Genomic DNA, 24,019 nt, shown 5'->3' with positions numbered 1-24,019 from the left:
GGCAGTGGCGCTTTGTCTAAATCTCCCACATCAAAGGCAACATGCAAATGCTGCAGACAGTTGGAGCATTTGATGTTGTCTCTTTTTTTTCGCCAGGGTAGGAGCTTATGCTTACTGTGATTAGCGTGGCAGGATGCAGCAGTGTGTGTGAAAGGCTGATGCCGGTTGATTAGCTAGCTAGCTTCAAATGCTCGAAAACTAGAATGCATAGTTGGTTTTGAGTGTTTATATGAAGGAATTTTGGCCAAAGGGCAGTTTATTTTTACCCATAATGCACTGTTAACGCAGGTTTTAAAGCAGTGGACAGAGCAAAAAAGCTAAATTACTTGAATAGGAAAATAGTTTTGCTTCATTCTGAGCAAATTTGCAAACCATGAGATGTTGCACTGCCCAGTAGAAAACAGCAGGGCAGGCTGTGGAATGTCTCTTCTTAAAAAAAAACAACTACTAAACAATCTTTTGCCCTGCTATGTTCTTAATGTCACTTGTACACTTTTCATTGCTAGCTAGCTAGATTACACATTTAAATGATTATAAGCAGTATATTATCTACATTACTTTAATGTGTTTAGTGTCCATCTGTACCCTGTAAATATTCCCAAAAGACTATTTCTTTGCTAGCAAAAATTCTAAAGAGAACACTTCTCTCAAACACAAGCAGATTCATCCAAAAAGCTTGGTTTTTCTTTTTTTCTACAGCTGTTTGAGATGACAAACATATTAAATTGGACCTTTTTGTTCTAGTTGAGTGCTCTCTCACTCTATCTGTCCCAGCTGAACTTTACAATTGCCCCTGAGTGGATTTAATATTGACTGAATAATAGTTTGATTGATTTGCTGTTGCCATCTTGATGCCTTTTTTTTTTGTTTTAGTGAACGCTGGTATTGGACATTCATTCTGAGGCTAAATTTGATTTAACCCATGTATTTTTTTAACCCTACAGGACATATTGCATGTGTATACTGTATGTGAATGATTACTGTTCTGTATAGTGTGATAAGTAATTAATAAAACTCTGTTATGGGTGGTGTAATGCATTACCACTCAATAACATTTGGATATCTGGAAGTAGCAATTTGCAAGTTTGTATTTATTAAAGAAGAACATGTCATAGTTTTTTTCCTTTTATAGGTACGTTTAGTGTTTTGGAAAGTCTGCAAAACAAACTTAGTAGTTCTTGTTACCACTTATGTTATTGCAGCTATAAACAGTCATTACCTCTGACCATTACAAAGCACTGGCACCGGAGACTCAATGCAAAAAGATCTCCAAACATAAAACTTCAACATATCAACAGTTACACACATTTTAAAATCTGTTTACATTCGGAGTCTGCCTGTGTACACTGCTACTATAGAAACAATAATTAAAGATTTAAAGCATTTATATAAACCTCGCAGCCATTACTACTGTCAGAGCTGCTGTTATAGAAAATTAATCAACACCTTCATGGAAGGAGAATTCATGGTGTAAATGGAGGTGACTAATGGGTACTAATGAGTTCTAAATTGTATACCAGGTAAGAGTTAAAACACAGGTTGGCAACAACGAGGTGAGACAAACCAGACAAACAGGTAAGAGTCAGAACCAAAAAAAAACAACAACAACAACAGTAGCGCTGCCTTCATGTCTTACAGGAATGATCAGAAATACGAGTTCTCTAAAAGATATACATGAACATCTTTTTAAGTCGTAATTTTGTGAGAGGCTCAGTTAACACCCGAGCTAACAACTTAATGCTGACTTAAATTTTTCATCATGGTGTAAGGAAAGGACCATCATGGCTTTTGGTAATTCTTTATTTCTATAAATGTACCTTTTGCTAGTCACTATTCACACCATAGATACAGAGGAAGGGAAATACCAAGATATACACCGATCAGCCATAACTTTAAAACCACTAACAGGTGAAGTGAATAACATTGATTATCTTGTTACCGTGGCATCTGTCAAGGGGTTGGATATATTAGGCAGCAAGTGAACAGTCAGTTCTCAAAGTTGATGTGTTGAAAGCAGGAAAAATGGGCAAGCATAAGGATCTATTACGCAATATTAGGCAGGTGGTTTTAATGTTATGGCTGATCGTTGTATCAAGCTACCTACTGCAACTAGCACTTGACTGCAAAGATTTCGTAATCAAGACCAGGAACTAGAAAATATAAGGAACTACTCTAAGGAAGTCAAATGGGATGATAAAGGGCTTAAATAAGGAAGCAGGAACAATCATTAAAAAGAATGAGTTAAGAAGAACACGAAAACCAAATAGAGAAAGCAGACCGCAAGAATGCACTGTATGCTGGGTCAGTGGGAACAGAATAAGGGTTGATGTGACAAGTATTTTATTTATCCAGTCTTCTAAGGGTTCTGTGTGTATTAATTTATTAATACTCTTTGAACTCAAGCCAATCAATATGCACTAGAGATATGTGTAAACTCTGGAGTTTGTATTTTATCATCACAAAAGGTGCCGTTTCTTTTGCATCCTTATCAGCCTAGTTATTTTTATTTGTCAGCTACTGTGCGGGTTAGCCACATGAAAGGATAACTTTGCCTGTGGGTAGGACTCACACACATGATTCCTCCTCAGCGCTCGGTCCGTAGGAGGGATTTTTCGTTCCGCAACGCTGCTGGAACCCTGACACACTCCGTTTGATTGGCGCTTTAATGTTCTGCAATGCAGAATACATTAACCGTGAGGTTGAGGTGAGGCTGAGCGCAGAGGGGAGGATGATGCATTCTGCCGTTTGAAGAAAAGGCACTTTTTCGTCTTTCAGCTCTGCCTCGGAGAAACGCAGCTAGATCAGCATCAGTCACATTTGTTCAAACAGCCCTTATTTGCAGAGATATTAAGGCACCTGTTAGAGAATATGGGGGTTGAGAAACAAGAAGAAAGAGACTGCCCGGGTGCTCAGAGGTGCTTGAAACCGATGACTGCATCGTATTACCTATTGTAAGTGAAGGGTGAGTGTTATAATATGTACCACTCTCTTAATGCGAATGATGTCATTACAGGGATTTGACGAATTGCCTATCAACTATGAGTCACATAAAAGGAAGATGTGGCACAGCGGAAAAGTGTTGGTCTGGATTCATCGTGACCAGGAGCCAGGGAGCAAAATTTGGCCATGTTCTCTGGGTGGGAGGGATGGCATGATCTCTCCCCTCTGTCAATCATAATGACACTAGCCAATCATTGAGATCTGTGAGCTCAAGTATGCAGAAGAGGGTGAAGAACGCTTTCCTCTGAATGTGTTACACTGCATGATCAGCAATTTGAAAAGATGTGGTTGGCTGGCTTCATGTTTCTCAGAGGAAGCATCTGTTAGCCTTTGCCCAAGCCCTCACCCATTTTCCAATAAGACGATAGTTTGACCAACACTCATAGATTAATTCCCACAAAAGAATGTATCCATGAAATCACATTTTATACAGGGGAACTTTGGGTTAGACTTTTTTGGTGGCCTGGGAAAACCCATCAGATATTGCTGTGGCAAAAAAGCAGCCATTCTTACAGCATCCAGGTGAGAGTATGTTTGTACAGCTCTGTGTGGAAATGCACTTGTATGTGTGTGTCTGGCAGTTTGTGTGTGCGTGTTGAGCCATTGCAGTTAAAACAGTCCTCACAACAGCTCTCCAACCACCACATAGATGAAAAAAGACACATTTTCGGCTTGACGGACGGCTTAGCACGTAAAAACCACATTTCTTATACCACCTCTTTTTTCTCGTGTCGTATGAAGTGGTGCCAGAGAGAAAAAAATGAGAGAGAGGATCCATCTTTTCTCTTCTGCTTGAAGATTTTCTCAATGCTCACTTCAAAGGACAAACCTGACGTTATTCCTGCTGAGACAATCACAATAAAAATGAGAAAGCTGAGAATTATTCGGATTTGCTTCATGGATATTGGAATTTTAAATATAGGAAGGCACAGAATAAATGCTTAAATGGAGGGTATAAAATAGATATGTCTTCCTTTTGAACACTGATATTGGAAGGTTTTTTTTCCCCTCAAACCAATAAACAGCAACATTTTGTGTTTGTCTGTGCAGGTTTGAAGGAATGTTTGAGGTTTAAAGCTGTCACTGACACATTTTCTCGCCTGGAAACAGAGCTAAAGAACAATTTGGCTATATATATATATATATATATATATATATATATATATATATATATATATATATATATATATACATATATGTGTGTGTGTGTGTGTGTGTGTAGACAACCAGCTACGTTTGGTGTACAGCATTTGCTATTGAGACTATTGTAGCTAACACCTTATATATGTTTTTTCTTATCTAAAATCTTTTTTAAATAAACACGTGCCCAAAAAAATCCTATTTTTAAATACACAGATTATTAAAATAGCAGTTTTTTTTTTATTCCAGTTACAGCTGGAAATATATATGCAAAAGAATGTGATACTGATTGTCCAAGATGGCTGCCCCCATAGTGTTACAGCATACAGCTACATGGTGAAGTTTTACTTATGTTATTTAGATTACAGTAAGTCGCACTCTGTCCTAAACCACACTGGCACTTCTGTGAGACATTACTTAAGAAGTGGATCTGATTTGAGGCAGCTATTTACAGAAAAGATTGACCATAGAGACCACATGCTGTGCAACCCAGCTAGCATGCTAATGCGGCGAAGTTGCAACACTCAACATGGCCATGCACACTGTGAACAATGTAAAGTGCCCCTTCCCTACTTTTAACTTAGTTTATAGCAGTATTGGCTTTAGGTCAGTTAATGTGTAGACACGGTACTTTATTAAAGCTTTAACATTGACCATACTAATCTCTGTTTTGACAAGGTAATCATCAAGATTAGAGCTATCCCTAAAGTTAGCTGGCTAGCTTTTTGCTAATGTTACTCGCTATTGTCTGCTGACTAGCTTGTTTCTATTGTTACTCGCTGTTGTCCACTGTTGTTTCTGTACTGCATTTTCAGTCCTAAATGTTGCATGAGTGTTTGAAGTTCACTGTCGTAGAACAGAACCAATAGTCACATAGGCCTGTAAGTGTAAAAGTGTGCTTAAATTAGCTTTTCAAGAGCTCTACATGCTCTGGCAGAGCAAACAAAAGACCTGCTTTTAAGGACACATCCATGTTTTTTTTTCCACTTTGCACATCGAACATGCCAAGGTGGAAAATAACTTTACATTACATTACAACTTGCAAATTACCACTTACAAGGCACCACGAATGCAGCATAACTACGATATGTTATAGGACAAGCAAAAACAACTTCCTGTAAGTCTCTACTGTACTAGGCAGCATTTAAAGGGCTTAATAAATCTCAGGCGTATGCTACATCGCCCTCTGACCTATGTTATTCTGCGAGGAGTGGATTGACGTCAGGCATTAGAATGATCCCTTTTACAGTGTTGGTCTGTTGTGTGAGAGATTGAGGCCTGTAACACCACTGATATCAGTAGCAGAACAATGAAGGGCTTTGCATTTCTCACCCATCAACTCTGTTTTACCCCTGAACTTTGCGCCGTTGATTTCAAACACATATTCATGCAGCATTTTGTGGTTCAAAAATTCAAATCAGTCATGGGATTCTCATGCAAGCACATAGGCCACCTATTCTGTTCATGACCTAGCAATAATCTGGTTTTGCCATTTTGGGGAGTGGATCTGAGTTAGTATTTAACATGTAAGATGCAAGTGTTATTGTGTTATAAAACATAAAATAATATGCAAATGCAAATCATGCAAATTACAGGAGAGTTGATGAAACTTTATGCTGTTATTATGCTACCAGAAAAAGGGTCAGGTGTGTAGGATTGAGGCGTTTCCAATTTGCATAGAAACAACACCTGAATTTCTTGAAGATCTTTTAAAAAGTATGCACCAGCTGTACTTCCACCATTTGTAAAGATGCAGGAACAACCTCTAGAAAATCTGCCAGTTCAAGCCCTGGGGACAGGAAAAAAGGAAACCCAGTACTTCTCTAAACCTGATCCATGTCTTCCTCCATTACTGGCAGTCATACAGAAGGCTGTGTGGTGAACATTACACACATTCCTGCGGCTGAAGGTGGATTTGTTGATACCAGGGACATGGACATCCTCCCAAGAGTATTCGGGATAATAGAAGAGGTATTGTATCCTATAGTTTCTAAAGAAATTGCATTGTGTCTTCTTTTCATCTCCTGAGGAATTTCAAGCATTTTTTGTCCAATACTCAGTCAAAGTAGCAGCATGTCCCTTGCTGGTATGTTTTTTTATGCTTAGCATGCTTTTCAGTAGGGTTATGTCCCTACATCTGTTAAGAGGCACTCCTTGATACATGATTAATGATCTGACAATTAAAGCAGATGATGATTTAATACAATACAATTTCAAGTTGCTTTGATGCAATCTGATTGAGTATTGTGCAAACAACACATTTGCTCTACTATATATATATTTTTTTACAACAGTTGCACAAAAATCCCCGCTCAGACCCACTATCACCATCTGTCCCGGGTGATCTGATTACAAGCACTGAGTACAGGTTTAAACAGGATCTAATGAGACCACTTTCAGAGGTATTCAAAGTCCAGGTTTTGGTATTAATATCTATGTCAGGTGATCCAAGTATGCACCCCATATGTAAAGTTGTTTACACCTGGCATTTATACGTCTCAAATACTTCATAACATAGCGCATTTATGCTGCGTTTGAGGCTTTATTACAACTTGGAAATTGCCATTTACAAGGGACCATGAACACAACATTACTAATGCTGCATTCAACTCGAGGTCACAACTTGTAATTCCCAAAAACCAAACAAGAAAAGCCAAAGAAAACACCCCCTCAACTTGAAATTCAACTTGGGGTAGTCTTCTTAACTATCAATTCCTTCCCTGTTTACAGAGTTACGTTAAATCAACATGGCTACGAACACTGTGAACAGTGTAAAGTGCCACTTCTCTACCGAACCAATAGCCACATAGGCTGTAACTGTATAAGTGCAGTTAAAGTAGCATTTTATGAGCTTCACATGCTCTGACAGCGCAAACAAAATACACGCTTCCGTGGAGGCGTCCATGTTTTTTTTTCCACTTTGAATGTCGAAAATGCCAAGATGGAAAATGACGTTATTACAACTTGCAAATTACCACTTACAAGGCACCATGAATGCAGCATTACTAACTCAAACTTGTAATTTGTAATTCCCAACCTCCACCCAGAAAAAGCCAAAGACAACGTCCCCTCAACTTGCACTTTTCAACTACAAGTTCCCTTCCAGTTTACAGCATGAAGTCAAACCAGCATGGCTGCACACTGCATCAAAAATAAACAACTCAACACATCTTTCCTTTAAATGAGTCATGTTACAAGTATTTGCTTTAGATCAATCAATATACAGAAATTATACATTGACAAAGAGGAAATTATACATTGCTCATCATAGTTAGCTGAGTAGCTTGTCACTAACAAAAGACAAATATGTCTTACAATTACAAATACCACGTACAAGACAAGTCGAATGCAGCATTAGAGCTACATTTTGGAAATGGTAGAAAAATGCTATTGCAGGCTACTTGCAGAAGAACATTTCTTAACTTGAATTGTGCTACACGGATTAAACCCACAGCTCTGAGTGCACATTAGAACTAAAGGGTCTGTCTCAAGACACATAATGAACAATAAGTAGTATGTATACCTGTATATAGCAGTGACACCAATGTTGCAGTGACAGAGTATTTAGTATGGTAGTATGATGTTTGGTATTTGGACCCTCCTCACCAGAGGATAAAACGCCAGAGGATAAAACGACACAGATCAGGAAAACTAATGGCTGTCATGAGTTCTTTAGCTAAACAACTTTTTTAAATGGGTAATGATACAAACTGCAAAACAGGAATAAATAATCTCTAGCTCATTTACTAAATTAGAGAACAAATAAATGGTTGTTTATTTGTATATAAACCTGTTCAGCAAGAAAAAAAAAAAAACATAGTCTACTTCATGTTTGACTTGACTTTGTCTAGAAATTATTTAGCTTAAGAAGTTAGCCAGCAGCAGCAGCAATAATAATAATAATAATAATAATAATAATAATAATAATAATAATGTTAGTGGCAATGACACCAGTTAAAAAGTATTACTATTGTAATATACAGTATATATAGGGCTTTCTTTTTTCCAGACACTTCTGGTATTTTTCTTTAAAACTCTTTCAATTTTTCATCCACAGCCAAATGATAGCATTATGTGAAATATCCATTTTGAATGAGATCTGAGTTCTAAAGAACTTGTGGTGTGAAAAAGAATTTGTGGTGTGGTCTAAGAGCTCATCAACTGGAAAAATATCCAGAAAAACATCCAAGTCCACTTATATTGTGAACACCAGAAGCACTGATGTCATTTGCAGCTAGTTAAAGTTAAATATTGTTTTTTATTTTATTAAATATGTTTCTACTCTTACTCAAATATGTACTCATGGATGTCAGTGATAACCAACATACTGTCATTTGAGAAAGGTATTCGGTAAAGGTATTCTAGTCTCTAAATCTGCCTCTAGTTGTCGGGACGCATTAGCATTCACACTACAAACATTACATGATTAATGTTTCGGTAAACTCAGAACATTGTCCGTTAGCAGCTGTGGGCCTTTTTTCGCTTCAGTTCCAAAGGCATGTGTGCCATAGGGAAGTGCAGTGATAGTCATAAACACACTCTGTAATGCGGCTACATGGTATGTGGGATGAAACCCTCACTGAGAGCCACAGACACCCAAATATTTTACTTCAAAGAAACTAAACTTCCCTGAGGGGAGCACCAAAAGCTGAACCGGATCTGTGACAAACAAAAGAGTCGACTTTTAACATGCTTACTTTAATAAGATTACAGGCGGTGAGCGAGGAGCAGTCAAAAAGACAGAGTAATTCATAGATGTAGATAATCTCTTCCTCCCCTGGGCCATTTTTAAGAGGAAGACTTGTTTTTGTTGTCTTAATGAGGTAGGTTTATGTATCTTTTTTACTTGTAAAGATCTTAAGCTTAAGCCACTGAAATATGTAAAAAAAAAAAAAAAAAAAAAACTTCTGGTAATTAGGAGTGTAACTTCTCAGAGCAGAAGTACCAGAGCAGAAGAAACACTTTGAAGACACTTTAAATTAAAAAAGAAAAGAAAAAGATTCTGAGTGGGGATTTTTGTTGTTGTTGCCTTGTCTGTGTTCCCAAACCCATAATGATTTGTGTCCATGAGTTCAAGTGCCCTTTTTGACTTTCTCAGACATGTTCTTCATTAGCATATCTGGTTCTGTTGAGGGATTTATATTCCTGATGAAGTCAGAACGAGGTAGAAGATGTGGGGAATAATGAACGGCAGAATTTCCTAGAATGCAAAGAGAGAGACACATCTGTAAAGGATTTCATTACATCATCGAAAGCGAAGTCAAAGCAACAGAGTGTGCATTTAAACTCAGCTAATACTGGAGACTGTACTTTTCATATTTGGCTAAAATAGTAATAGTAGAGAAAAACAGTAAAATTAAATTTTAAAAAAACTACTCAAGTTCTAGTCAAGTATTAAAATACTAAAAAAGAAGTGAGAATTAAACTAGGATTCCTAGATATCCTTAGATATTCCCACTATGTGTCTGGAGTTCAGAACTCTTTCCTAAGCACTAGAATAGATATATGCTGTTTTTTTAAAGCCAGCTCCCGCTCGCTCCTGAAATATTTTGACCAATCCCTCCTGCTTTTGCAGAAAGTTTGACCAAGTGCAAAATGGTGCCTAAAGGAATGAATTAACATGGTAAACAGGTCACACAGTGCTGCATGAGCACCCACAACACTCCCCTTTGAAAGAACATGAACCTTCCTTTGTCCTGGAAGTGTCATATTTTAACCTCCTGCATGTACTTAGAAACTCCTTTAATATTTTTTTGTTGCCCGCAGGTCCTCAGGGATCCAAGTCCTGAGGCATGGATTCCCAAACATGAATTCCTGCTCTAGTGTCAGCCATTTTCAGCAAAAACACTACAAAGAATTCATTCCAACAAGATGTCATACTAGTGGCATGTTAGAGCTAGGCCTCCAGTACATTCTATGGCAGTAAGCCAATACTTTTTACATCAAATAGGTCTCATTATAGACATCATACATTACAGAGTCTTAAATCACAAAACATCTTAATATAAAAAGAAGACTTTGGTCACTTTGAAACACTCCTACACTGTGTCACCTTTCACATTGCAGTTCCCATGATGATGAACATGCATGTGTCATGTTGGTTATTGTTCTAATCCTTTCTCTGCTGCTCTCCTGTCATTGGTTTGTTGCCCAATTGTGTTCACCTGTTTTCTGTTAGTTCTTGAATATTTGTCTTTGTGACTTTGTTCTTTATGAAGTCTGAATTGTGCATTTTTTGCATCATTACGTCTGAGCTCTTGTTTTTTGTTTCCACATTCATTCTGGTTTTTGATTCTTGCCTGCTGTTGCACTGTTGCTTGTCTGTCTTTTGACCCCTGCTATAGACTGCTATGGTTATTATACTTGCATTCAGCCCAGTAGAACTCATACCGAGCACACACTACGCCTACCTGGTGCCCTCATGCAAAGTGTAGAATGATATTTGAAATTCAGCCACAGAAAATGTATGACATTTCAATAAGGTTTTGTGTATTCTTTGGTTTTTCTGTTCTAACACGCCTTCTAAACCTTGATGCCAGGCATGAAGTGAATTTAGTCAGAAATGTTGGGATAATCACCAAACTGTGCTGGAGTTGGGAAGTTGACAAACATACAAGTAACTGACAAGTAGACTTTTACTTAGACTTTTTACTTACACTGTACATAAATATCAGACAAACAGCACAGACTATCTAAGCGATTCACCTAGCATCATGTCAGCCGGAGAACCGGGTTTCCTTTTTTTTTTTTTTTTTTTGCTTAAAAATTCCTAATAATTCAAAACCCCTTCATTTAAAGTCATCGATGAAGGTTTGGTTGCCTCACACAAGTTTTGATAATCAAGTCATACCTTAACAAGTTGTCTTCCTAGAGAGACCTCATATTATTAACACAGTGTGCCAGTTTTTATTCTCAGCTGACAGCTGTCAAAAAGTTAGCAAAACTTAAATCGTGGCCATGAGTGCTTTGTATAGATGATACGCTGTCAGTGCTTTTTCATGTGAGGAGGCACTTTTGTAGTAAATACAGAAAGCTTTCTGCTTTATCAGGCAGAAAAACTAGGCCTGTGTAGCTCAGTGAAAAAGATGAAGCAGTTTGAATTTTTAAACGTAAACTTTTTGTGAGAAATGTGTGAAGCACGAGTAGGTGTGCTCCATTTGAACAGTCCCATCAATCAGGAGGAAAAAAAAAAATGCGTTTGCTGATACGCTTGATGGTTTGGTGTTCTCAAAGTGTCTTCCATTCTCTTTGTTAACATTAAAGGCCACGCATCATTAATTCATTACTAAGACTCTGCAAGCTATGAATCAGTGAACATTTCTTGTCAGATTTGCCTCTCACACACACCGATGAATGCAGGTTTCGCCCGTCAGATTGCTTTGAGCAGAAACGCTGTCGCAGATTTGTGGGCCCATTTTGAAATGAAAGCGACAAGCTGGAGTTGAAAGTTTTGTGAAATGACTGTTTGATGGTGAGATTAGTGATATTTTTTCACTCACGTTTGATCTCTTGATCTGCTGGAAAGCAACACTGCAAGGGCAGCAAGATCTCGGTTTACACACACACACACAAACACACACACAAACACACACACAGCATATCAGAGTGTTCAAGTTCTTATTGGGTTTGTCCAAAACTTCGGGAGGTTTTTCAACTACCTAACCAAGATTGTAACGCTTTGTTCTGAAACACTTTGAAGGAGAAGTTTTTTTTTTTTTTTTTTTTTTTTTACAGTTTGCACTCTTTAGAAAGGCGAGATGAATATTCTCGGGACAAAGAGAAGCTTGGAGAAGCTTTTGACTGCGACTTCTAAGGTTCTGATTTCTTTTCGCTCGACTATGAGTGGCTCCTTCAAATCGCAACTGAAAGAGCCGTATATCAAATACAACCTGCAAAGGCTTTCAACTTTCAGAGCTGTTTGAAAATATCATCTTTTCAAAGTTACATAGTTCAGGCTTTTATCAGCATCTTTTCATATCTCGGTCCGATGGACAGAGAAGAGACTGGTCGGGTTAGAACTGTAATTGGCTTTATATTACACAAATAGAAATCTCTTTCTCGTTCCAGCACACAGTTATTGATTCTCTTTTTTATTTTAGTGCCCCTGGACAATCCAGACCTCTAAAGTGTACATAAGTATACTGTAAACTATGAAGCACAAATATAAAACTTTCTGATTTTGCTACTCTCAGTATCCATATCTATCAATATCAATCAAAAGATATATTTACATACAGCCAAATAATCCATTAATAGTCTGCCAGTTCAATGAGGAAAAAAACCTTCATGTACACACCTCATCAGAACAGACTAAACTGACTGAGGCCAAAGAATGAAATCTCTATGCAACCACATAATAAAATAATAAAATAAATTGAAAAACTACTCAACAAGTAAACTTTTGATTAGATTAGATTAAATTAGATTATTAGATTAGATTATTTTCACAGTCAGAATCTTTGAAACGTTTAATCATATTTAAAGGATCAACATACTTGCCCCAAAGTGTTTTATTCCTCTTATACTACAACAATTTTTGGTAACAATTAGACTTTCTCATTTATTAAAGAACAACATTTTGTACTTCTTATCCATTTATAGTTACATTTACAGTTGTCTGTGAAACAAGTTAGATTAGCTACAAACAGTTGTTTCCTCGCTTGTTTTTTTTCTCTCTTTAAGATAATAAGAAGAAAAATTGCATTTTGTCACATTACTGAGAAACCACAAAGCACAAATTCTCTCTCCTGAAGACTTTCCGCATAGAAAACCTAAAGGGACAGCTTTACCTCAAAGCACCTACAAAGCTTCACCAGAGCAATTAAAAAAATTAATGAGTTGTTATTATAGAAACAATAAAGTAAGAATGAGCCCATTAATATAAACAAGTCTGTGATTTCCTGTCCAGCCAGCACTACTAGTTATGGAAAAGTAATCAACAACTTATAGCCAATCAGATCCAAGAACTCAACAATGCTGCGGTATAAGGCTGGTTTAACACTTTGTACACAAGCTGTGTCATTTGCAAGTTACACACTTGCATATCAAAGATGTCATTTTGTAGTGTGGCTTCATTTTAAAAAACCAAACCAAGCTCCTTTTGTTAGTTTAGCACAAAAAAACACATTTATATTTTACAGAGTCGACTGAAAGGACATTCATTACATATAGTACATGTAATGCAATGTATACAGTATTTAAAACAATAAGATGTTATATGGAAAGACTTATTATTACACTTCTAACTGTGCTATAGCTGTATCCTTTATCCCTATGTAAGTATAAACATATCTTTGTTTAGCTTCCCTGATCACTTTCCACATCAGAATCTTTTCATTAGTTTCCTATCTAATGTTAAAGCCTTTGACCCTGGTTAAATCTTATTCTTTAAATAACCTCATAACCTGGTCTTGAGCTTGATGATGTCATCCCAGACGGCTCACCAGGGGCTGAATGGGCGTTACATCACCATTGGCCCATCCGCTCCTCCCACACTTTAGTGTTGGAATGAAAGAGTGAGCCGCAATCACAGGTGCCGATTACATTTCACCTGAGTGAGACTCCACGAGAAAGCTGTGGGAATCAAAAGAAGGCGAAATTTGGGAAAAATCAATGAGCCATTGAGTGTGTTCCATTGGTGCAGATTGGGATAGAGAGGGGGGTGGGTGATGAGGGGTACAGGGTGGCTTTCCAAATGGGAGTGTGCCAGGAAGAGCTGGGAGCCAGAAACAGCCGCCATCATCAGTAATCTTACATGGCCCTTCACAAAACCAGATCTGTAATGAATAGGGGGAGGACTGGTTTGGAAGAACAGGTTGAATGGCATTTCCTGTGCTGTGGGGTGAAAAGGTGCCATGAAAGCGAGGAGGATCAACTACTGCCTCTGGAATGTCTTTGACAGAGTAGATCCTTTTTTTGTTTAAGGTGAATGTTTGTGCTGGCAAGTTCTGGCAAACACCATCCTGCTCTCTTCCCAGGAAATCTGAGATTATACCATAGGCTGTCACTTTTTAGTTGCAGTTGGTGACTTGGTTATGCACAAATCTTACACACCTAGTACACTTATTATTACCGTACAGCTTAGTTGGTTTTTTATCATACAAAAGAGGCACTCCCAAAGTGATACATCTTCACTCATCAAGTGACAAATAAGAACTTTTTCTTTTTCATAATTAGATGAGGCACATTGTTTACTTCATGTAACTATTGTGCCAGAGGATGACCTATATTTACTGAACAAATACTGTGGCACAATAGACACTAACCTGTCCCACACATCACACACCAAGGAATGGGAAAAGAGGGGACTGTCTTTACAGCAAAATTGTACCTAAAAAATAAAAATATACATATCACAATGAACGCTGTTGGCTAATTGACTTGCATTTCACCTTGAATAATATTACCTGCCAAATGAATAGAGCGTCTTGCTTAAGTGCTCATCCCTTTGAACTTGGTGATGTCCTTCTTACCCAGTCACTTATTTTTGATGGTTGGCCTCCCCTAGTCACAGTTGTGACACATGCTTTCCATTTTTAATAATAGATATCAAAGATATAGGATATGACAAGAAGTCCATTTCAGTTCCAGGTGACATGAAAAAATGTGCAATAGTTCAAGGGAGGTGAATACTTATGCAGGGGACTATACACATAAATGTCGACCATTTAGGCCATTCCCAAATGTTATCTTTAATATTTAAGCCAGTAGCAGATATAGTAGTAGATCAGCCTAGACATGCTTGGTGTGCAGAGTTTGCTTTTTCAAGTGGAAAAATAAGACTAAAATAACTAACAACTAACAAATTTGAACTGTGCACTTAAACGTAACAATACTACAGCCATCTTGCACAACTGGAGCCATGTTCTCCCTTAACAAATGCATATTTTCATCTAGGCTTTGCTGCCCAGGTTCCAAGGTTCTAAGTAGGTTAAAATGAATGGGAGGTAAAACCTTAAAATACTACTGACACACAGCACCAGCTGGGACAGTCATTATTGGCCAAAGTGAAATTTTATCACATAATTTCCGGCTTCCCAGTACATTTTCACCTTCAACCAAAGCCAAGAGGATGAAAACAAGATTCCAGTAAAAGATGGCTGCAAAAAAAAAAGTTATGGTCAAGTACATAGTTTAAATGCATGATATTACTGAAGAACAGCAAACATTTTTTTTTACGTTTTTAGCTACACTATATTTTTAAGTTTGTGGACACCTGAGTATTAACATCCCATTCCACAACCATGGGCATTAAGATTGAGTTGTTCCTCTGTTGCTGCTTCTGGGGGAAGGCTTTCCACTAGATTTTGGAATGTGGCTGTGGGGATTTGTGCTTATTCAGCCACAGGAGCACAAGAGGTTGGGCACTGATATCAGTGGAGAAGGTCTGGTGCAAAGTTGGTGTTCTAGTTTATCCCAAATTTGTTCAGTGGGGTTGAGGTCAGGGCTCTGTGCAGGACACTCAAGTTCTTCCACACCAACCTTGGCAAACCATGTCTTCATGGACCTCAGATTGTGCACAGGGGCACTGCCATGCTGGAACAGGTTTGGGCCTCTTAGATCCAGTGAAAGAAAACCTTAATGCTACACCATACGCAGACATCCTATACAACTGTGTGTATCCAACTTTGTAGCAAGAGTTTGGGGAAGACCCACATATCGGTGTTATGGTCAGGTTTCCATGTATGTTTGGGCATACAGTGTACAGTAGCCTCATAGCTTGAGTGCAAAACTAAAGAGGCACCAGACACACATAGGCTGATTGACTAGACTAAGGGTAAGGATGAGTACATTCCTTAGTATACTGAAGTGTTTCTGATCTCTGTAGGTGGTGCGTCTTAAGAAGCCCAGAAGCACTGAGCAGAAGATGGACAGGAAAAAAGTAGTGTCTGCTGGAAAGGGTGAGTGCAAGCACAGCCTCTTATTGTACACTCAGCATGGCATCATGGGAGATTGCTGTATGGACCTGGCTTTCTGGTGCTCTCTGTGTTTCCCCTGCTGCTTTCAGAATGAGTGTGCCTTTTTAAGAATGAGGGTGGTTTGTTTTGGTAGATGAGTCATTCTAATAATGAATATGGATAAAGACTTCGCAGGAGAAATATGCTAATCATTGCTCATAACCTTTTCATGAGTTTATTTGTGCCAGTGCCCATGAATATAAATCACATGTCCTGTTTTAATTGTGAACAGACAGGACCTGTTTCTGGATAGTTAGAGTGTTGTGCCGCTTCTTAGCATATATCACTGGAACCCATTTTTGTTTATCATTTTATTTTGCTTTTTTTTTTCGGAAGCTTGCCAACATGTCTGGAAATTTGAGTGAGATGTAGTGCCTGAAGTGAAAGTCTGCAGAAGTGGCACTGCATTCAGATGCTTACTGAGAAAAAAAAAAAAAGCATCGCAAGGCTCAGAGAACAGGCAGTTGGGATCACTGAAGGTATATCCATAATCAGAAGCTGAAAACATCACAGGAGTCAAAACTCGAGAAGAACGTGGAGAACCCAGGAGCGTAAAAAACAATAAGAACAATGGAAAAATATCATTATAGTCAACTATGACAGTATAACATGAGTTAAATTGCTATAGTAATATATTGGAGCAGGACTGCTCTAGAATCCTGACTTTTGTAGAAGCAGGACAGTTCTAGAATGAGTTGACTTTTAGAAATTGGAGAATTCAAGAATAAAGAAAGTCCTAGAATCAGGGCACATCTAGAAGTAAAACAGTTCTAGAAGGATGGCAGATTTAGAAGTAAATGAATTGTAGTATCAGGATAGTTCTAGAAGTGTGAAAGTTCTAAACAGGACTGTGCTAGGAGTGGTAAGAGTGCTTTAGAACCAGGATGGTTCTAGAAGCAGGAATGTTCTAGAATCAGGGGCATCTAGAAGCAGGAGAATTCTAGAATCAAAACAGTTCTAAATTTTGGGAAGCAGAGGAGTTCAAGAAGTGGGTTACCTCTAGGTAATGCTAGTTCTTGAACCAAGATGATTTTAGGTGCAATTGACTCTAGAGGACAAATTCTACAAATAGGGCAGGCTTAGGAGCAAAAGTATTCTAGGAGCAGGACATTTCTAGTAACTAGCAGGGCAGTTCTAGAAGAAGGACATGGAGGAATTTCCTGAAGCAGGACAGTTATAGAACCAATGCTTTTAGAAGCAAGGCACTTGTAGAAGCAGGAAAATTCTAGACAAGGGCAGAAACAAAAGAATTATAAGAGCAGGAGTGTCCTAGAAGAGGGAAAGTTCTAGAGGCAGAGAGGTTCTAGAAGTGGGGGCGCAGAAGCAGGATTCTTCTACAAGCAGGGTGGTTCTAGAAGCTGCACAGTTCTAGAGGCAGGGTTTAGGAGAGGGGGACTCTAGAAGCAGGACAGTTTTAGAAACAAGATGACTTTGAAGCAGAACAGTTCTAGAAAGAGTTATATTTAGAAGCAAAATATTTCATGGAGTGGGAAAGTTCTTGGCAGGCTAGTACTTTGAGCAGCAAGAGTGTTTGAGAAGAAGGGTACTTATAGAAGCAGGAGAGTTCTAGGAAATGGGTAATTCTAGAAACAGGACCATTTCAGCTGCAGGAGAGTTTTAGAAGCAGGATACTTTTAGAAGCAAGGTGGTTCTAATAGCAGGAGAGCTCTAGAATCAGAACAGCTCTAGAGGCAGAGTGGGTCTAGAAGTAGAGCAAGTCTAGAATCAGGAGAGTTCTAAGAGTGGGATCATTCTAGAAACAGGACCATTTCAACTGCAGGAAAGGTTTAGAATCAGGGCAGTTTTAGAAGCAGGCGGAAAAGTTTTAGACAATATGTTTTATCAAATATTATGTAAACTCCTAAGAGCACAATACACAGCACTTTCCTTTTATTCAGTAAATGAGGCATTTGAGGATTGTTCAAGTGTATGTGTCCATCACGGTTCTGGAGCAGTAGCCTGAATGCCTACTGTAACACACAGTTGCCAGATTGCTGGAGCATGAACAGAACAGCTGGTGATGAGGTTTTTGATCTCCATCCTTCTCTTTCATGAGGAAAAACAAATAGTCCTCATGCTCGCACTCACACACAAACACACACAGCTGAGCGGCCCGACTTCCTCCTCTTTCTCTTTGACCGATGCTCCTTATCACGGTAATTACAGTAATCTAATGACCCCCTCCAGCTCGGACAGGAAGAGGGACAGAAGAAGAGAAAGGAGGAGGTGAGTGAGACAAGAGAGTAGAGAGTGAGACAAGTGGAGCATATCTCCAGCTTTAGGCGAGAAAAGGAGGCGGAGGAGAGAAAGTAAAGCACTGGTCCTCGTCGGAATCATGGGACTCCTTTTTTACTTCTCCAATTAAAATTCCAGTCAGGAGACGTTATTTCATTGACAGTCTTCCTGCTCTGCTTACTCTTTTGTGTTTAGGAACTCTAGCACACATTGTGACCTTAGTATTATAAGGTCTTTGAACAGATAGAAAATTCTAAGATCCTGGTACATGCGGCCATCTTGTTCAAAAATACTGACGGGACACTATCTTTTTTAGCTTAACCACTAAGCTGTTCAGTTTCTCAAAAACAAGGCCAAAATACTGCAGGTCCCACAAAAGAGCTTCCACAGTCTCTCCTCTATAGTTACATTTTTGGTTCTAGGGCTAGAAACAATTTAAATGTAACATCAGAAGTCTGAAGTAAAGACATACTTTAGGGTACCAACCCAGTGTCAAGCCTTAGCTAGTAACAAGCAGAAAGCTAGCTAACCTACAACGTAGCACTATAGCAAGGGAAAAAATGTAATTGCTTAATTTGCAAGGATAGGATATGTTAACTCAATTTAAAGCAACAAGATGTACTCATTTATCAACCATTTTTCATGCAGTATTATATAAACACATTCCACTGAGCACACAAAATTAGCATTGCTAACCATAAGATTAGCTTGCTAACCTCTTAAGCTGCAGGGAATTGTGGATGGTTAATGTCCACTCCTGACACTTAATATAACATAATATTTGCATCATTTTCTATGCAGTTAGTGCATATTAAGACTTTTGAGAAATTTTGGTAATGTAAATGAGAGTACGAGGATTCATAGAACAACTATAAATCCAGTATTCTATCCTTGCTAGCTGGCTATAGGCTACTCTGCTGCTAAATATGAACGCTAAAGCCCATTTTAGCTTATATTTTCCCTCTTTATGTCTCAGGATGATAATGGACATTTAATAAGCTTTAGAAAGAAGTTTTAGAAATATCAGTGACTCGTTTTTTGCAGTCTTTTTTGGCTTTAAATGACTTTGGCACTTGTGGTTCACAATGTACCAGTGTACAATATACCAGCAACAATTAAAAACAGTAGAATAGCTCAAGCATTTAGAGTATTTATGTGGTTAGTGTCCTGATGGGGAATTTGTTTCAGTTCTAATGAGGCTGCTCCTTCTCTGACATCTCTCTCTCTCTCTCATTGTTCTCTGCCTATCTCATTTATTCTCTCTTCCCCCTCTCACACGCACACCACAAACACTTCACACCCTCTGTATAAACTCATCACTTCAGGTGTTAACAGATAAACACTCTAATGCTAATTCTTTAATATACGACACCCCCACACCTTTACCATCACGTAATAAATTCATTTCAAAGCAATAACAGACAAAGCCATTCTGCTTGATCCTTTTTCAGTGATCTTTGATCTTTTTTAATCTCTTTAAAGAATGTAGCAGGATGAGACTAATTTCATTTGATTCACCTTCCATGACATAAATTATTAAATGTACATGAGATCCTTTTTATGCAAAAATACTAACTGTGAGCTATCTAACTTGTCATGCTATGTGTATATTTATGCTTATGTCAATTTTTTTATTATTTTTTTAAAAAAAGTATCCAATTTTAGTCATCACCAGTTTCCGCTCAATAGCAAGTCCTCTCCTATTGCACGATATCTAAGGCTAGGATATGATTCCGCCAATATATGAAGCCAGACATCAAATCATGTTACATCAGCTGAACACACTTGGAGGAGAGCATTAAACTTTTAACTTACATGTCTGTACATATGAGCTCACAGACATCTGCAATTGGTTAATGTTGCTCTGATTGACAGGTCAGAGAGTAATGTCATCCCTCCCACCCATATGTATGCGTAGCCAATTTTGCCTTAATTTTCCCACAGATGGCTGGCATCGTCTCACTTATGATCCCCTGATGAGAGGGTGAGCACATTTCTGGCAACCCCTGGCATTTTTTACATACATTTCAATAACAGTTATAGTTTTGAAATGGGTAGAGAAGCAGAACTGCAGACAAACTGTCCATTATCTGCCACAAGCCCCTCCACTTCTAATCATTGGGGCATGATGGGACAGGTTAGTGCCCTTTGCTCCATACTTCATTTGGTCGGCAAATGTACCCCATCATGTGAGACCTTTTACTTGAGTATGTTTGTTCATAGTTAAAACAAATATATATTTAAAACAAAGTCGTATAGGGGATAATTAAGTATCTGTAGACACAGTTGAAGTCATAAGAAAAGCAAGGTGCTACCCCTGCCCCTTGACATCACCTCAACCATTCAGAACTTTACTAACAAGTTGCTGAATTCTTAAGGATTGTGCTCTGTTGTTTTTTTTTCCCTTTTTAAAATATTTATTTTCTGGTTGTCTTCCACCCAGTGGATGCATCAGTTTCATATTGAGATTAAAGAACCAAAAAAACACATCTAGCATGTTGGTACATCAGGAGCTGTTTTACTTGATGATTTCAGAGGGAATATGTTTGAAGCTAGCTTCTTGGAGGCTTGCTCAGAACCTGGCGCCTGGCTTTGTTGTCTCTCTCTCCGCTCCACCTTGCTCTCTGAAGTGTTTAGATACATGGTGCCTCTCCACAGCTGCAAAAAAGGCTGACATGAGCTTCTATCTCACGATACGTCTCGTCTAATCTCAAAGCAGTTCTCTCTATCTCCCACTCTCTTTTGCTCTCCAAAGAGGAGGATAATCTCTGGAGAGAGAGAGATTTCAAACTGGTCAGAACGAGGTCAAAGGAAGAAGAAAAAAAAAAGACTCATTCACTCTTTCTCTCTCTCTGATGTCGTGCTTTTTTTCTTCCAGCTGAAATCAGTTGACAGCTTCAAGATCTGAGAGGTATTTTTAAAATAATCAGTTAGACTTCTGTATGTAGGTGTAACTATATGGTAAATGGTGAATATATACACAGCAGAATATGCAGCAGATATTAATTAATTTTCTACAGCAGCAATTCCAGTTGCAAGGTTTAAATTAATAAACGTTCTAATATGTTATTGTTTCTATATTAACAGCTAAGTCATATAGATGTAGATTTTAAAACCATTTTTAAAATGGTTAATTTTCTGTGAGATATTTATTTAGTGTTTTTGTAAGGAGTCTCCAGTGACAGTGCTTTGTAAGTCAGAAGTTTTCTGACATCGGAAAGTCTTCAGGACAGAAGGCTTTGTGCTTTCCAGTTTCTGTGTAACACGCTGTATTTTCTGACTTGTTAACTTCAATCAAGAGAAAAAGGAGAGGCCGATGAGGGAAGGCTGTTTATAGCTGCTATAACATAAATGATAACAGGAACTAACTTCTTTTGTGGACTTTCCACAATGTTACATGTAACTCTAAATGGATAAAAACAAACAGTGTCATTCTTTAATAAATACAAATTGCTATTTTTGGCAACAACAACAAAAAAAGACCAGTATAACAGGAATAAAACACTTCAGGAAGTGTTGTTATCAGAAAGTTGTCACTTCAGGATGGTAACAGTAAATCTGTTTCACACAGGGTTGCATCACCACTCTGCTCTTGATTATTTTCCTATAACAGCACATAATAACATGTATTTCTTACTTACACAATATGTTGTGATATTCAGAACAATGATGTTCAGGCAACCCTGTCAAACTGAACAAATTATTAAAGAAAAAAAAAAAACAGCTGTGTCGGCAGCAAGGCACCAATGTTGGTTGGATTGTTCAATTATTTTGCAAAGTGAAAAAAAATTATGACATGGAAAAGGAGGTGGCATATTTCCTGTGTAATATTTACACCAATTACAGACAGGGGTGGTCTCAGAACAAAAGAACTTCAGCCTGTTGCACCCACCTGAAAATATGATCTTAAATAGTCACTATGTCTATGCCATCTTAAATAGCTACTATGACTTAAAAATTATCATTGCACCAAGTGACATTGTTTCAACATAAGCTAGGTTACTTTACTTAAAACTTACACTGATGCCCTTGTAGGTGAAACGTTCTTCGTATGTTGTTAGGAGGATTTCTTCATGTCAGTAGTTACGGACATCCAGATTGTGGCCACAACTAGGCTATTTGTATATCAGCCAGTATATCGAGTAGTGCAAAATATCATAAAATTAAAATATTGGCAAGGTAGTATATGCTACCATTTTTTGTAATATTATACTGTTCTTCAAATTCAGTATTGAAATGCAGATTAAGTTTGAAGGACACATTTTAATCATGAATGTAGTATTTCCTGTTTATGTCGGATTATGTTTCTGATTGGCTGGTGACAGTGAAATATGTCAGTCTGTGCAAGTTTTGATCTACGATCAAATTACAGACTACTAGTTAAGACATACCTTAAATGTCTGTGGTGCAACTGAAATTCTACACCGTGCTACTTTTAATCTGACTACTCTTAAGGTATAGTTTAGGATAGACTTTAAACCCTGACTTAACTTATGTTTTGCTGGTGCAACAGGCTGCTAGTGGGTAGGAGTTCTGCTTGAAAGTTTCTGTGAACTGCAGTGTATGAACTAAAATCTTTATGGCTCAGAAGACATCTTTTGTGTTAAACAACTTTTTTTCTTTTTAATTTTTTTTTCAGTTTAAAATTGGCCTAGGTTGGAAATGTGCTAAAGTTCCAGGGATAATAATGCCCCTTTGTGTTGAGGTGTATTCAGCTGTTGCAATCAGATGTGTCCTTCTTAAAGAAGGCAGTGCCATAATTCTGTTAAAGCTGGTTGATCAATTCAACAAAACTCAAAAAAGTATTAAAAAAACAATATGGCAGTACTCCTTTGATTAAAAATGTTACTGTGATATAAACTTTAATATTGGCATAAGCCTGGACACAATCATGTGTTATATTCTCTACATTTTTATGCTAATTTTGAAACCCATAATGCTTTGTGGCTATCACTTGCTGGGACTAATCTTCTAAAGACATGTTTTCTTGTGCCACCTTCTCCCCCACTGAACATCAAAAACGATTCCTGTACATTATTAAACTTTTAAGCCACCACAAAACACGATTAGCAACATTAAAAACGAAGAGCAGAGTCGTAATTAATCTGAAAAGCTGTCTCGCACACACGGGTGCAGACTAATAACCCCCCCCAAAACACACACACACACACACACACACACACACATGCATCAGTAACTTTGAACAGAAAATCAGGTTTGTCTTTAACGGTTATGATGATACTCGCCCACTACGGATCTGGTGTCGGAATTAAAGTTTACTCTGCTTATTTTCTTCAAATTGGCCCTTTTAAGTCTATCCCGTTAACGGGCTGGAACAGCAGGATGAATGGCTTCTTTCTGCGACTGTAAGAGCGTTAGGAAGCATGTCCAACTTCAAAGCCAGTCTTAACGCCACACTTTAATTGTATATTTGCCTGCTGCTGGCTCCAAAGCCATCTGATTCTGCTGACAACTGAGCTCAGTTCTGCCTTCTTTTGCTTGGTTTCTTTCATCTTTCACTCTCTCACGTTCTTATTTTCATCTGTCTCTCGTTTACACTCTCCCATTTCTTATTGTTACCACTCTGTCTGGGCTGGAAATGGGATCCCTATGAATATGGCTGCTTTGTTTTTCTATTTTTATTCTGAAACAACTTTGAGTCTTTTTTTCAATTTCTAGAAGTGTCT

At 38.0% G+C, this 24,019-nt stretch overlaps 1 protein-coding gene across 3 annotated transcripts in view; it reads left to right on the top strand.

The window, feature by feature from the left end:
* The window catches only part of LOC113538481 (axin-2), an 85,333-nt gene that overhangs the window by 35,287 nt on the left and 26,027 nt on the right, over positions 1–24,019 (top strand). For 2 of the 3 annotated variants that reach the window (XM_026933577.3, XM_053231947.1), the window contains one exon: positions 15,968–16,040. The gene's annotated coding sequence lies outside the window, so the exon portion shown is untranslated. Of the gene's footprint in view, positions 1–15,953; positions 16,041–24,019 lie in introns of those variants that run through there. The other variant, XM_053231948.1, reaches the window with a different exon arrangement.

This window comes from Pangasianodon hypophthalmus, chromosome 2 (genome assembly GCF_027358585.1).
Source record: "Pangasianodon hypophthalmus isolate fPanHyp1 chromosome 2, fPanHyp1.pri, whole genome shotgun sequence".
Lineage (NCBI taxonomy): Eukaryota > Metazoa > Chordata > Actinopteri > Siluriformes > Pangasiidae > Pangasianodon > Pangasianodon hypophthalmus.
This window is presented reverse-complemented; position numbering and strand designations above follow the sequence as displayed.